The sequence below is a fragment of the Lithobates pipiens genome, unplaced genomic scaffold (genome assembly GCF_037356315.1).
Source record: "Lithobates pipiens isolate NorthernLeopardFrog02 unplaced genomic scaffold, aLitPip1_a1.2 Scaffold_19, whole genome shotgun sequence".
Classification (NCBI taxonomy): Eukaryota; Metazoa; Chordata; class Amphibia; order Anura; family Ranidae; genus Lithobates; species Lithobates pipiens.
The window spans coordinates 433,524,940-433,538,494 of record NW_027507764.1 but is presented as its reverse complement, the minus strand read 5'-3'; positions in this window follow the sequence as shown (position 1 = coordinate 433,538,494).

Genomic DNA, 13,555 nt, shown 5'->3' with positions numbered 1-13,555 from the left:
CGGCCAAAGAAAGGGTTAAAAGCGCCCATGTCGCAGAGCTTTGGCAGCGCTGCCCATTCATTTCAATGGGCAGGGAGTTTTGGAAGCAGTGTATGCAGAGCTCCCAAACTGCCCCAAAGATGCTGCTTGCAGGACTTTTCAGAATGTCCCGCAAGCGCACCGCCCCAGTGTGAAAAGTCACACTGGAATGAATAGGGAGGAGGTTTTCAGGCATTAGAGGCTATTTCTAGCGCTAACACACCTAAAAAACGCCTCGGTGTGAAAGCAGCCAAACTGATGCTGACACCACCAGTGACACTAATACAGTGATCAGTGCTAATAATATACACTGTCACTGTACTAATGACACTGACTGGGAAAGGGGTTAACATTAGATCAAAAGGTTAACTGTGTGCCTGACAATGGTTACTGTATGTACAATGTGCTGATTTTTATTAAGTAATGTTCTGATTTTTATTCCCTACTTTGCAGGGAGAAAAAAAAGCGGCACGTTGCTGCCGTCTGTAGAGAGCTCTGTGTTGTTGCTCTCTTCTGTCATTCGCTCAGCCGATCAGTGGGTCCCGGCCATAAATCATTGGCTAAGACCCACTGCTTGGCTTTTGCTGCAGTGAATGACAGCTCGGGTTTCTGGGTGCGCACGCATGCGTGAGAGAGCGGACCCGGAAGAAAGCCCCGATGTACAGGTACTTTACCATGCCTGAAAGAGCCAATCCCCCACAGTATAGGTACTGCAGCAGGTTGGCAAGAGGTTAAAGGCCTCATTCACACAGACGTACCTATGCTAAGGGCCCCCCCCCATGCCTGCATGGGGTACCCAAGTGTTTTATGCCTCTGGGTACAAGCAGTATGGTTTATGTCTACTGGGACGCAGTGCCTGCACAGACGTTCAGAGACATGCCCCTGCACGACTGCCAAGCTGGCCCCGGTGGCTATATCCATGCTGCTACTGCGTCCCAATAGACATAAATGGATGCGGGCAAAGACGGTCCTTCACACAGAGGTGTGGATAGCTGAGGCCTAAGAGTAGGGTCACCACCTGTCCGAGATTCACCCGGACAGTCCGGGTTTTAAATCCTGTGCTTGGGCGGCTGCAGTGTGAAAGCACCCTAAAACAAAAACAAAAAACGTACTGTGCGCTGCTAGAGTGTTCGGGTTTGGCTTGAAAAAAATAAGTGACAACCTCACCTAAGAGCTCATTCACACTGGATGCATTTTTCTGCACTTTATCAGCACCGGTCACCACATAGGACCATAGAAAACCATTATTATCTCTGTGCCCTGTTCACACCACAAAGCTGCCTTGGTCAGCTGCTATGGGCATTATTAATCGCTCGCCCTTATTTATTATTTTATACCCCCTTATTTATAATTATTTTTACATTTATTAACTATTTTATTATTGTTTATATATCCCCTTATTTATTTTTATATTTATTCATTAAATGTATTCACAAATATATATTGTTTGCATTTTTTTTATACTCCCTTATTTATATTCATTTTTTTTTTAAACGCAGACTTGGAGCATTTTTCTCGCAATGCACCAGAGCTCACATGAAGTGGCATTGCAGCTCGGCCTCCGCATACAAATGAGTGAAGGGCCGTTCCACACCCCGGAATCGCACAACAACGTACTGAGCGTTCCTCTGCCATTCACATGCGGTGTGCGATTTTAGCCTATTCATTGTGAATGGACCGAGTCGCACCGAACTGCACCAAAAGCAGGTCATGCACTCCTTTAAGGGAAACGCACAGCAAGCGGATGGCATAGTACTTCTGTAGCACGCGGTCTGGTGCAGGCGAGTGCCCTGCGCGTGCGACCTGCATTTCATGACGTAACATTAACACCCCGCTGCAAATCGCAACTGTGGTGCGTTTTGAAGGTGGTGCAGGAAACGTGCGGCTTCCAAGCCGACATTCTGGTGTGAACTAAATGCCACTCAATAAAGAAAAAAGAATTGTGCCTACTTTATCTATATTAACGCCCCGGATTGAATAAAGATCCTTCTGGGTCTGACGATCGGCTCCCCTCCCTCTGCCATGTTGCAGTCTGTGGGTTACTATGGTCGCACTCCGGTTGGCAAGGACGGGTGGATGCTAAGCGACGTTATGGACAGTACAACGGGGTCCTTCCGAGGCAGGCATCAGCAAAGCCAGCTACAGCTTGTGCGCAGGTCTCATAGAGACGAGAGCGTCTCTTCAGCTCAGCAGCGTGCGGGTATAATTCTCAGTAATGCCTGTAGATGGCAATGCTGAGCTGCTAACGGCACTGAGAAACTAGCTTCTAGATAAAGAAATGTCTCTAGTATATCAGCCAGGAGCGGTGGCGTGTGACAATGCGCGCCACCTTCCAAAGGCGCGGGCTGCTGTTGGATTGCGTATGTCCATGAGTTCTAGTCCACCCCCTGACAAGTCACGCGGGTGTCCGTTGCTAGTGCCATAATTCAGCATTAATGCATTGCTGGTGGCTCACGACTATACCCTGGTCCACCACTGATCGATGATGGCAATGTCTATCAGACTGACCAGTACTGGGCTGGCAAGATAGCAGTGAATAGCCGACTTAGAGCAATCAGATAATACAGTGATACACAGCCTGTCATTTTTTTACCCTATTAAAAAAAGAAAATATATATATATATATATATATATATATATATATATATCTTTCACTCTAATTATTCAGGCAGCTCTACAATAAAAATCGAAATAAACATAACAAAACAAAACAGAAATATAACAGAAAATAAAAAAATATTATCTTTAACATTATTATTTATTATTTTATACCCCATTTATTTACATTTTTATTGCAGAGCACCCTAAATAATAAGAATAAAAATTTAAAAAATTAAATAAATAAAAAAACATAAATATAATAGAAAATAAAAAAGTATATTTAAGGTTTTTATTATTTTATTACCATTTTATTATCATTGGCAAAAAAAACATAAATATAATATAAAATAAATAAATACAATTATGTTTAAGGTTTTTATTTATTGTTTTATACCCCTTTATTCACAATTTTTATTTCTATATTTACTATTTATCATTTTTATTATTTTTATGCACTCTTATTTATATTTGTTTTATATATGACAGATTGTTTTATTTACACACACCCTTATTTTTTTTTATTTTCTAGATTTAATCCTTTTTCTTTTTTTTGTGTTTAGACACCTTTATTTTTTTTTATTTTTTGAAACGCGATTACATTTTTTTCCATAAACACACAAAAAGAAAATGATAACATTGGCAATAAACAAAAAGATACTGAATTTGCATAGAAAGAACGTAGAAGTAGAGCACTCAGAGGGTATTTGGCTATTATCAATATTTATTTTTATTCACTATTTTATACACCTGTATTTATAGTTATTTTTATATTTATTAACTATTGTTATTTTTTTATACACCCTTATCTATTATATTATATATTAATTCATGAAATGTTTTCATATATATTTATATATTGTAACTTTTTTATAGACTCTTATTTATATATATTTTTTTTTAATTATTATCATTATTATTATTTTTTTTCTACACTCTTATTTATTTCTTTTATATTACTTTTCTTTGTTCATATTTAATTTAACCCTTTTTTTCATCACATATTCACAATCTTTTCTGTTTGATTTCATCGCATTTATAGGATAATTATTTGTAACATTGCATTGCAGATTTTTAAAAGATTGATTGGAGCATAATATATGTAAAAATGTGTTGTAATAATTGTGTTGTAATAATTGCACTTATTTATAAGGGAGAAACTCAATAATTATTTGTATGGAGTTTTTTTTTTATTGTTATTTTTTTTTTTAATCAGTAATACTTTTAACCACCTCAGTACAGTGCAGTTACACCCCCTTCCTGACCAGACCAATTTTCAGCTTTCAGCGCTCTCACAGTTTGAATGACAATTACTCAGTCATCCTACACTGTATCCATATGAAACTTGCGTCCTTTTTTCCACACAAATAGAGCTTTCTTTTAGTGGTATTTAATCACTAGTGGGTTTTTTATTTTTTGTGCTATAAATAAAATAAAACGTAAATTTTGTGAAAAAAATGCCTTTTTCTTCGTTTCTGTCATAAATTTTTGCTAATTAGTAATTTTTCTTCATAAATTTTGGCCAAAATTTATACTGCTACATATCTTTGGCAAAAATAACCCACATTAGTATATATTATTTGGTCTTTGTGAAAGTTATAGAGTCTACAAACTATGGTGCCAATCACTGAAAATTGATCACTTCTGATCAGGCCTTCAGTACATCAGGTGTACCTCATTTCTTGAGACACTAAGAGCCGGTTCACAAAGCGGGCGATGCGAGGCGACACGACTCGCCTCGCCTCGCTCTCGCAAGTCGCCCCCGTTCTGTGCAATGGAACCGTTCTACGAGGAGCGTCTCGAGTCGCTCCGACTCAGAAAAAAGGTTCCTGTACTACTTTTGGGCGACTTGCATTGACTTCTATACAGAAGTCATTTGCAAGTCGCCGCTGAGGCCGCGGCAGGTCGCGGCGAGGCAAGTCGGAGTTGCCTCGCCTCGCCTGCTGTGTGAACCGGCCCTAACAAGTCAGGAAAGTACAAATACCCCCCAAATGACCCCTTTTTACAAAGTAGACATCCCAAGGTATTAAGTAAGTAGCATGGTGAGTTTTTTTAAGTTGTCATTTTTTCCCACAATTCTTTGCAAAATGAAGATTTTTTTTTTTTTTTTTTTTTTTTTTACTAAATTGTCATATTATCAGGTTATTTCTCACACACAGCATATGCATACAACAAATTACACCCCAAAATACATTCTGCTACTCTTCCCGAGTACGGCGATACCACATGTGTAGGACTTTTACACAGCCTAGCCACATACAGAGCACTAACATTGATGTAGTACCTTCAGACGTTCTACGAGCAAAAATTACGCATCTCATTTCTCAACCACCTATTACACTTTTGAAGGCCCTGGAGTACCAGGACAATGGAATTTCCCATAAAATTACCCCATTTTGGAAAGCAAACACCCCAACGTATAATCTGTGAGGCATAATGAGTCTTTTGAACGGTTCATTTTTTTCCAGAAGTTTTTGGAATATGTGGAAAAAAATTTTAACGCATTTTTTTTTTACACAAAATTGTCAATTTATAAGATATTTCTAACACATGTATATAGCAAAAATTACACCCCAAAATACATTCTGCTACTCCTCCCGAGTATGGCGATACCACATGTGTAGGACTTTTATACAACCTGGCCACATAGAGAGGCCGAACATTGAAGTAGTACGTTCAGGCGTTCTAGGAGCATAAATGACACATCTCATTTCATTCCTACCCATCACACTTTTGAAGGTCCTGGACCACCAGGACAGTGAAATTACCCACAAAATGACCCCATTTTGGAAAGCAAACACCCCAATGTATATTCTATGAGACATGGGCTGGAGATAGGTACTCTGATGGCCTGGTGACAGGTACTCGGGTACTCTGATGGCCTGGTGACAGGTACTCGGGTACTCTGATGGTCTGGTGACAGGTACTCGGGTACTCTGATGGTCTGGTGACAGGTACTCGGGTACTCTGATGGCCTGGTGACAGGTACTCGGGTACTCTGATGGCCTGGTGACAGGTACTCGGGTACTCTGATGGCCTGGTGACAGGTACTCGGGTACTCTGATGGCCTGGTGACAGGTACTCGGGTACTCTGATGGCCTGGTGACAGGTACTCGGGTACTCTGATGGCCTGGTGACAGGTACTCTGATGGTTTGGTGACTGGTATTTGGGTACTCTGAAGGGCGGTGACAGGTACTCATATGGACTGTGACAGGTACTCGGGTACTCAGATGGACTGTGACAGGTACTCTGGTACACAGATGGACTGTGACAGGTACTCGGGTACTCAGATGGGCTGTGACAGGTACTCGGGTACCCTGATGGACTGTGACAGGTACTCGGTACTCTAATGGACTGTGACAGGTACTCGGTACTCTAATGGACTGTGACAGGTACTCGGGTACTCTAATGGACTGTGACAGGTACTCGGTACTCTAATGGACTGTGACAGGTACTCGGGTACCCTGATGGACTGTGACAGGTACTCGGTACTCTAATGGACTGTGACAGGTACTCGGTACTCTAATGGACTGTGACAGGTACTCGGGTACCCTGATGGGCCGTGACAGGTACTCGGGTACCCTGATGTGCCGTGACAGGTACTCGGGTACCCTGATGGGCCGTGACAGGTACTCGGGTACCCTGATGGGCCGTGACAGGTACTCGGGTACCCTGATGGGCCGTGACAGGTACTCGGGTACCCTGATGGGCCGTGACAGGTACTCGGGTAGCCTGATGGGCCGTGACAGGTACTCGGGTACCCTGATGTGCCGTGACAGGTACTCGGGTACCCTGATGTGCCGTGACAGGTACTCGGGTACTCTGATGTGCCGTGACAGGTACTCGGGTACTCTGATGTGCCGTGACAGGTACTCGGGTACTCTGATGGGCTGTGACAGGTACTCGGGTACTCTGATGGGCTGTGACAGGTACTCGGGTACTCTGATGGGCTGTGACAGGTACTCGGGTACTCTGATGGGCTGTGACAGGTACTCGGGTACTCAGATGAACTGTGACAGGTACTCGGGTACTCAGATGGGCTGTGACAGGTACTCGGGTGCTCTGATAGGCTGACAGGTACTCTGATGGGCTGTGACAGGTACTCGGGTACTCTGATGGGCTGTGACAGGTACTCGGGTACTCTGATGTGCTGTGACAGGTACTCAAATACTCTGATGGACTGTGACAGGTACTCTGATGGACTGTGATTGACAGGTACTATGAGGGGTGGTGACAGGTCCTCTTTATCGGGGGGGGGGCAATCAGTATGATTGGTGTACACTGTATGCGGTAACGAGATGTTACCGCAATCTCCTCCTCACACACGATCGGTGTGTGAGGAGGAGAACCCGGTAAAATCCCGTTACCCAGTTTGTTTACATTTTTGTGATCGGCTGTGAAAGGCTCACAGCCGATCACGTGGGTAAACAGCCGGCCAATGGCTGTTTACCAGCGTCGGTGACGAGTAGTGTTCCCGGGGAACACGCCGCCACCGACGTGCACGCGCAGCGCGCTCGCGATCGCGCGCATGCGCCGTGCACGTTCGGGGTGTGACCATCTGTGATCGGCCGTGACTTCATCACGGCCGATCACGTGGTAAACAGCCATAACGAATGGCTGTTCACCCCCTTCGGTGGCGAGCGGTGTCTCCGTGACACGCCGCCACCGAAAAAAAAGGGATGCGCGCGCACGATCGCGCGCATTCCCTGTTTAAACGGGAGGCCGTCATATGACGGCCTCCCGCCACAATAGGTGCGCCGCCTGGCCATCATTTGACGGCCGGCGGTCAGCAACTAGTTAAACAATAAAGAATATGAGCAGCACTGACCCCTTCTGGTGAAAGATAGATAAAGCATCTTCAGCTCACATGTGATGGTGCATATTCACCACACGAGGTCGCTCTGCTCAGAGCTCTGAGCCTGCAGTTTGCCATCCTGAATGTGTAAAGCAGAAGGTTGATGCTGATGATCAGCTCTAGTGAAGTGCCTGTGAGTGACATTTATCAGAGGAATTACTGACAGAATAAGGAACCAAACTGGTGCCAATCAGACTGCCAAAGCATCAGTGAGATGTTTTGAGTGCATAGGTGATCCCTGCCATCCCAATACTGGGCGACCTTTTGCTATAGATTTACAAATATTTGTAGATTTGTGATTAAAAAGTGAAGTTCTGCCCATCCTCCTCCCCCCTCCTCTACCGCTATAGCAACTTTTTTTTTTGGAGTGGGTTCCTTTTTCTGACAGGTACCCGATCCCACTTCTGCTTCTCCCCCCTAGGTGAGAAAAACCGAGGTTCGGCTCCCCCCCTCCCGCAGCCTCCTGGGACAAGTCTCATGCCCTAGGAAAGTGATGGCGAACCTTGGCACTCCAGATATTTTGGAACTACATTTCCCATGATGCTCAGCCACTCTGCAGTGTAGTTGAGCATCATGGGAAATGTAGTTCCAAAACATCCGGGGTGCCAAGATCTCGCACATGAGCGGTGGGGTGCCAGCTGTGGAACAGCAGGAAGTCACAGCCGGCTTCCCAGAGTCAAGATGGCGGCGCTGGAGACCAGAAGACCAGCGAAGAAGCTGAGTTTACAACAAAAAAATTAAAAATGAACTACTAAGACTAGAATCACACATATGCGGGATGGGAAACACACGCTAATCGCACACGTTCCCCAACCCGCAGGAAATATGTGCTGCCCTTTAGAAGATGCACATGGCGCACCATCACCTCTTAATGTTCCCCCACACATAGGAAAGCGCGGAATGTTTTCAGGTACGCAAAACCACGACGTCCGGCAGCACCGTACAGTTCTGTCCATTCTAACCCCTTCCAGACCGCAGCGCGCCCATATACGTCCTAACTTTGAAGAGGAATATGGTTGTTATGGAAGCAGCTAGCTGCCATAACCCCGGTATCCTCTTTTTCAGCGGGTCCGGTTTCCGATAAGAGTGGTCTCTGCGGCGGATTCGCCACAAGATCACTTCTATCGGTGGTGGGAGAGGGGCCCCCCAGCCATGCTCCAGTGCCCTCCGCTGCTTAGCGGAGCCGTCGGCAGCCGCGGAGGCGATCGGATGTTGCCCCTTGCTAAGTATGGAGATGAGTGAGGGGAAGATGGCCGCCACCCGTCTCAAATAACATTGCAGGGCAGAAGAGACTTAACCACTTGCTTACTGGGCACTTAAACCCCCCTCAGTCCCAGACCAATTTTCAGCTTTCAGCGCTGATGCACTTTGAATGACAATTGCGCGGGCATACAACACTGTACCCAAATTAAATTTTTATCATTTTTTTCCCACAAATAGAGCTTTCTTTTGGTGGTATTTAGTTACAGCTCGGAGTTTTATTTTTTGCTAAACAAACAAAAAAAGATGCAAAAAAATAAAAAAAAAGAAATCATGTTTTAATAGTTTGTTATAAAATTTTGCAAACGGGTCATTTTTCTCCTTCATTGAAGTGCGCTGATTAGGCGGCACTGATGGCTGCATTGGTGGGCACTGATGGGCTGCATTGGTGGGCACTGATGGGCTGCATTGGTGGGCACTGATGGGCTGCACTGGTGGGCACTGATAGGCATAGTTAAGGCGGCACTAATAGGCACAGATAAGGCGGCACCGATGGGCACAGATAAGGCAGCACTGATGGACAAAGATGGGCACAGATAAGATGGCATGGATGGGTGGCACGGATAAGTGGCACGGATGGGTGGCACGGATGGGCACTGATAGGTACCACTGATAGATGGGACTGATGGGCACTGATAGGTGGCACTGATAGGTGGCTCTGATAGGTGGCACTGCTGGGCACTGATGGGCGGCACTGCTGGGCACTGATGGGCGGCACTGCTGGGCACTGATGGGCGGCACTGGGTCGCAGCACCTTTGAGGCAGATTGTGGGCACTGTGGGTGGCACTGTTGGTGGCACTGCTGGATGGCACTGTGGGTGGCATTGTGGGTGGCACTGTAGGTGGCACTGTGGGCACTATGGGCACTGATGGGGGGCACTGATGGGGGACACTTACTTTTATTCAGGATGGCACGGCGGTGGGCAGGTGGGCACTGGCAGGGGGCAGGTGGTCAGCTGTATTGCTGGCCGTGATCGGGACTGATGTCCCGATCACGGCCGCCGGTGATCGGCTTTTTTTTTCTCTCCTCGCGCTGTCAGCGCGAGGAGGAATAATAGCCGATTACCGGCTCCGTTCTATCACATGATCAGCTGTCATTGGCTGACAGCTGATCACGTGATAAGGGGTCGGGATCGACCCCTTGCACGGATCGGTGATCAGGCGAGTCTCACGGATCGCCTATCACAGAGCGCGCCGCGCGCGCCCCTCAGGGGGCGCGCAGGCCGCTCGTATCCGGGACGACGTCAATAGACGTCATCCCGGAAATGTAGGTCCGCGCTGATGCCGTCATTTGGCAATAGCGCGGATCTGTAGTGGTTAAAAACGTCACTTCCGCCCATAGCTCTAAAAGGGACATTTAAAAAAAAAATTTTAATGACAAAATTTTTTTAGTTTTTTTATTGCATTTTAGTGTAAATATGAGATGTGAGGTCTTTTTGACCCCCAGATCTCATATTTAGGAGGTCCTGTCATGCTTTTTTTCTATTATAAGGGATGTTTACATTCCTTGTTATAGGAATAAAAGTGACACCGTTTTTTATTTAACCCCTTCCCGCCGAGTGTACGCAGATGTGCCTACTCAGCTTCCGGGGGTTATACCGGGATGATGCCCACACCTGCAGTGGAGGTCTGATTGGGAGGTCTGTACTAAGGGGGATTCTATACTGATGGGGGGATCTGCACTAATTGGGGGTGTCTATACTGCAGGGGTTTGCACTAAGGGGAGTGTCTATACTGATGGGGGGTCTGTATTAAGGGGGGTGTCTATACTGATGGGGGTCTGCACTAAGGGGGTGTCTATACTGTAGGGGTCTGCACTAAGGGAGATTCTATACTGATGGGGGGTCTACACTAAGGGGGATTCCATACTGATGGGGGGTCTGCACTAAGGGGGGATTCTATACTGATGGGGGGTCTGCACTAAGGGGGATACTATACTGATGGGGGTCTGCACTGAGGGGGATTCTATACTGATGGGGGGTCTGCACTAAGGGGGGTGTCTTTACTGTGGGGGTCTGCATTAAGGGGGATACTATACTGATGGGGGTCTGCACTAAGGGGGATTCTATACTGATGGGGGGTCTGCACTAAAAGGGGGGGTTTGCACTAAGAGTGGGGATTCTACACTGATGGGGGTATCCGTACTAAGGGAGGGGGTCTGTACTTAGTGGGGGGGTCTGTACTGAGGGGGGACAATAATTGGTGGAGGGAGGGTGACACCAATGTTTTCAGCACCAGGTGACTCCAACCCTAGTGACGCCACTGTCCCCTGCTCTCTCCTTACTGGCTGTGACTGAGCCAATGAGGAGGCAGAGATCCGAGAGAGCCTCTGTTCTCGTGCACATTGCTGGATGGAGATCGGGTTCAGGTAAGAATTAGGGGGGGGGGGGGGGGGGGGGCTGGAGGGAAAGCTAAATGCAGAAAGTTTTTTACCTTGATGCAGAAAATGCATTAAAATGATAATAAAGGCAGGGTTTAAAAAGAAACAGACAAACACGTCATACTTGAACAGCCCTCATCCTCTCAGGTCCCCCACTGGTGCCTCTGGCCCCTCCCACCTGCCAAGTGCCCTCAGAGTGCCTTCAGAGCAAAGAGCTTGCCATGGGGGCACCCAGAGCAGGCTCACTCACCAGCCACAGTTCTGCGCGTCCAATCAGACACAGAGGTCAGACTTCTGTCTTCTCTCACTTCTCATTGGCTCACAGGATATGAGTGACAGGAGCGGGAGCCAACATTAATAAAATAAACATATTACACTTACCTACTCTGTGCTCCTCTTCTGGGGTCACCTGCTGGAGCTCTTGGCTCCTCCCCTTCTTTGTGTACCAACCAATAGCAGACCACTTCCAATGGGGGCACACCTGCAGGATTGATCCTGAGCCAGGCTGTGCATGTCTTTTGGCCCACACAGCGTGGCTCAGCCCCGCTGCCTGCCCTCTGCTCACAGGATTCGATTGGCAGGAGTCAATGGTTCCTTCTGCTGCCTCTGTGAGCAGAGAGAGGGAGAGGAGAGCGCCACTGCAGACGGGCACAGCGCTGGATTGAGAGAGGACATAGGTAAGTATAGAACGGGGTGATTGGGCGATACAAACACTGGGACACTTTTTAGCTTAATGCAGGGAATGCATTAAGGTAAAAGATTTCCAGACTTTATAAGGACTTTACAGAACTAAACTTACCTTTGCTTCAGTGACAACGCCCCTCAATGGTGCCAGCATCTTCAGCTGTGTGGCGGTCTTCAGTCTTCTTCATGGGTCAGCGTAGTATGACATCACTCCTGCGCATGCACAGGAATCAGTCATTCCAGCACACAGAGACCAGGCCAGAGGTGTAAGCTGAGCTGCACATGTGCATTGCATGTCTCTTCTGCAATAAAGAGCCTGCCTGCTCTCTGTTTGTGGCAGTGAAACTTTTTATATCTATTATTTTTGTTTTGACCTTGGTCATAAAGGGTCTAACCATACCACTGTAAGCTCCTCCCACTGTAAGCACAACCTGACCACACCCACCATTAGCAGCAACTCTCTGTGTGAATGGCCACGCTGAGCTGTGCCCCGGGTCCCCCTACTGCAAGCTGCTCGCTCTGGGGGCTCTTGGCAGAAGGGAGGGGCCAAGAGCACCGACATGGGACCCAAGAAGAGAAGGATCCGAGCTGCTCCGTGCCAAATAACTACACAGAGCAGGTAAGTATAGCACGTTTGTTATTTAAAAAAAAAAAAAAAGCAAGCCTTTAATATCACTTTAAATATGAACCCCTTTTGCTGCAATACTCTCCTTTAGAGGGTTTGTTCACCTTTACAGAAAATCTGTAAGGTGAACTTACTGTACACTGGGCCCCCTCCCCAGTCCCGTTGTACCAGGGTTCCACGATTACCCGCTGTCGGGCATCGGGATAATGCTTTACCGGTCCAGGGATTTGAAATCCTGTCTTTCACTCTTCTCCTCCAGCACTCACAGTATGGGCTAGGTGGATTCTGATTGGTCAGCACTGTCCAGTAAAGGTTATTCTTTAAAAGAAAATACTGTATCCCTAGTACTATATGGCAGCCGAAAGAGGAATGCAGAGAATACTGTAGTGTAGAGAATCAACTGAATGACAGCTCTACGTCTACTGGGGCTGCTGACTTCACATTCAAGATGGTGGCATCCAGCCGCAGTTGCCGGGCTTTGGGATCAGTGTTGCCAACCTACCAGAGGTGGCTCTAGGCTTTGTGAGGCCTTAGGCATAACCTAGACATGAGGCCCCATTCACATCTATAATGGGGGGAAAAAATAATTCAAGAAAAAAAAATGAATTGCATATATTAAGAGTACTGGTGTCAATGTGCTCAATCACACCAGTGCTGAGAGCACACTGACACCAGCGCTGAGATAGAGCACACTGACACCAGCGCTGAGCACACTGACACCAGCGCTGAGAGCACACTGACATCAGCGCTGAGAGCACACTGACATCAGCGCTGAGATAGAGCACACTGACACCAGCGCTGAGAGCACACTGACACCAGCGCTGAGAGCACACTGACACCAGTACTGAGACAGAGCACACTGACACCAGCGCTGAGCACACTGACACCAGCACTGAGATACAGCACACTGACACCAGCGCTGAGCACACTGACACCAACACCAGCGCTGAGAGCACACTGACACCAACGCTGAGAGCACACTGACACCAACGCTGAGGCAGAGCACACTGACACCAACGCTGAGGCAGAGCACACTGACACCAGGGCTGACAGAGCACACTGACACCAGTACTGAGATAGAGCACACTGACACCAGCACTGAACACACTGACACCAATGCTGAGAGCACACTGA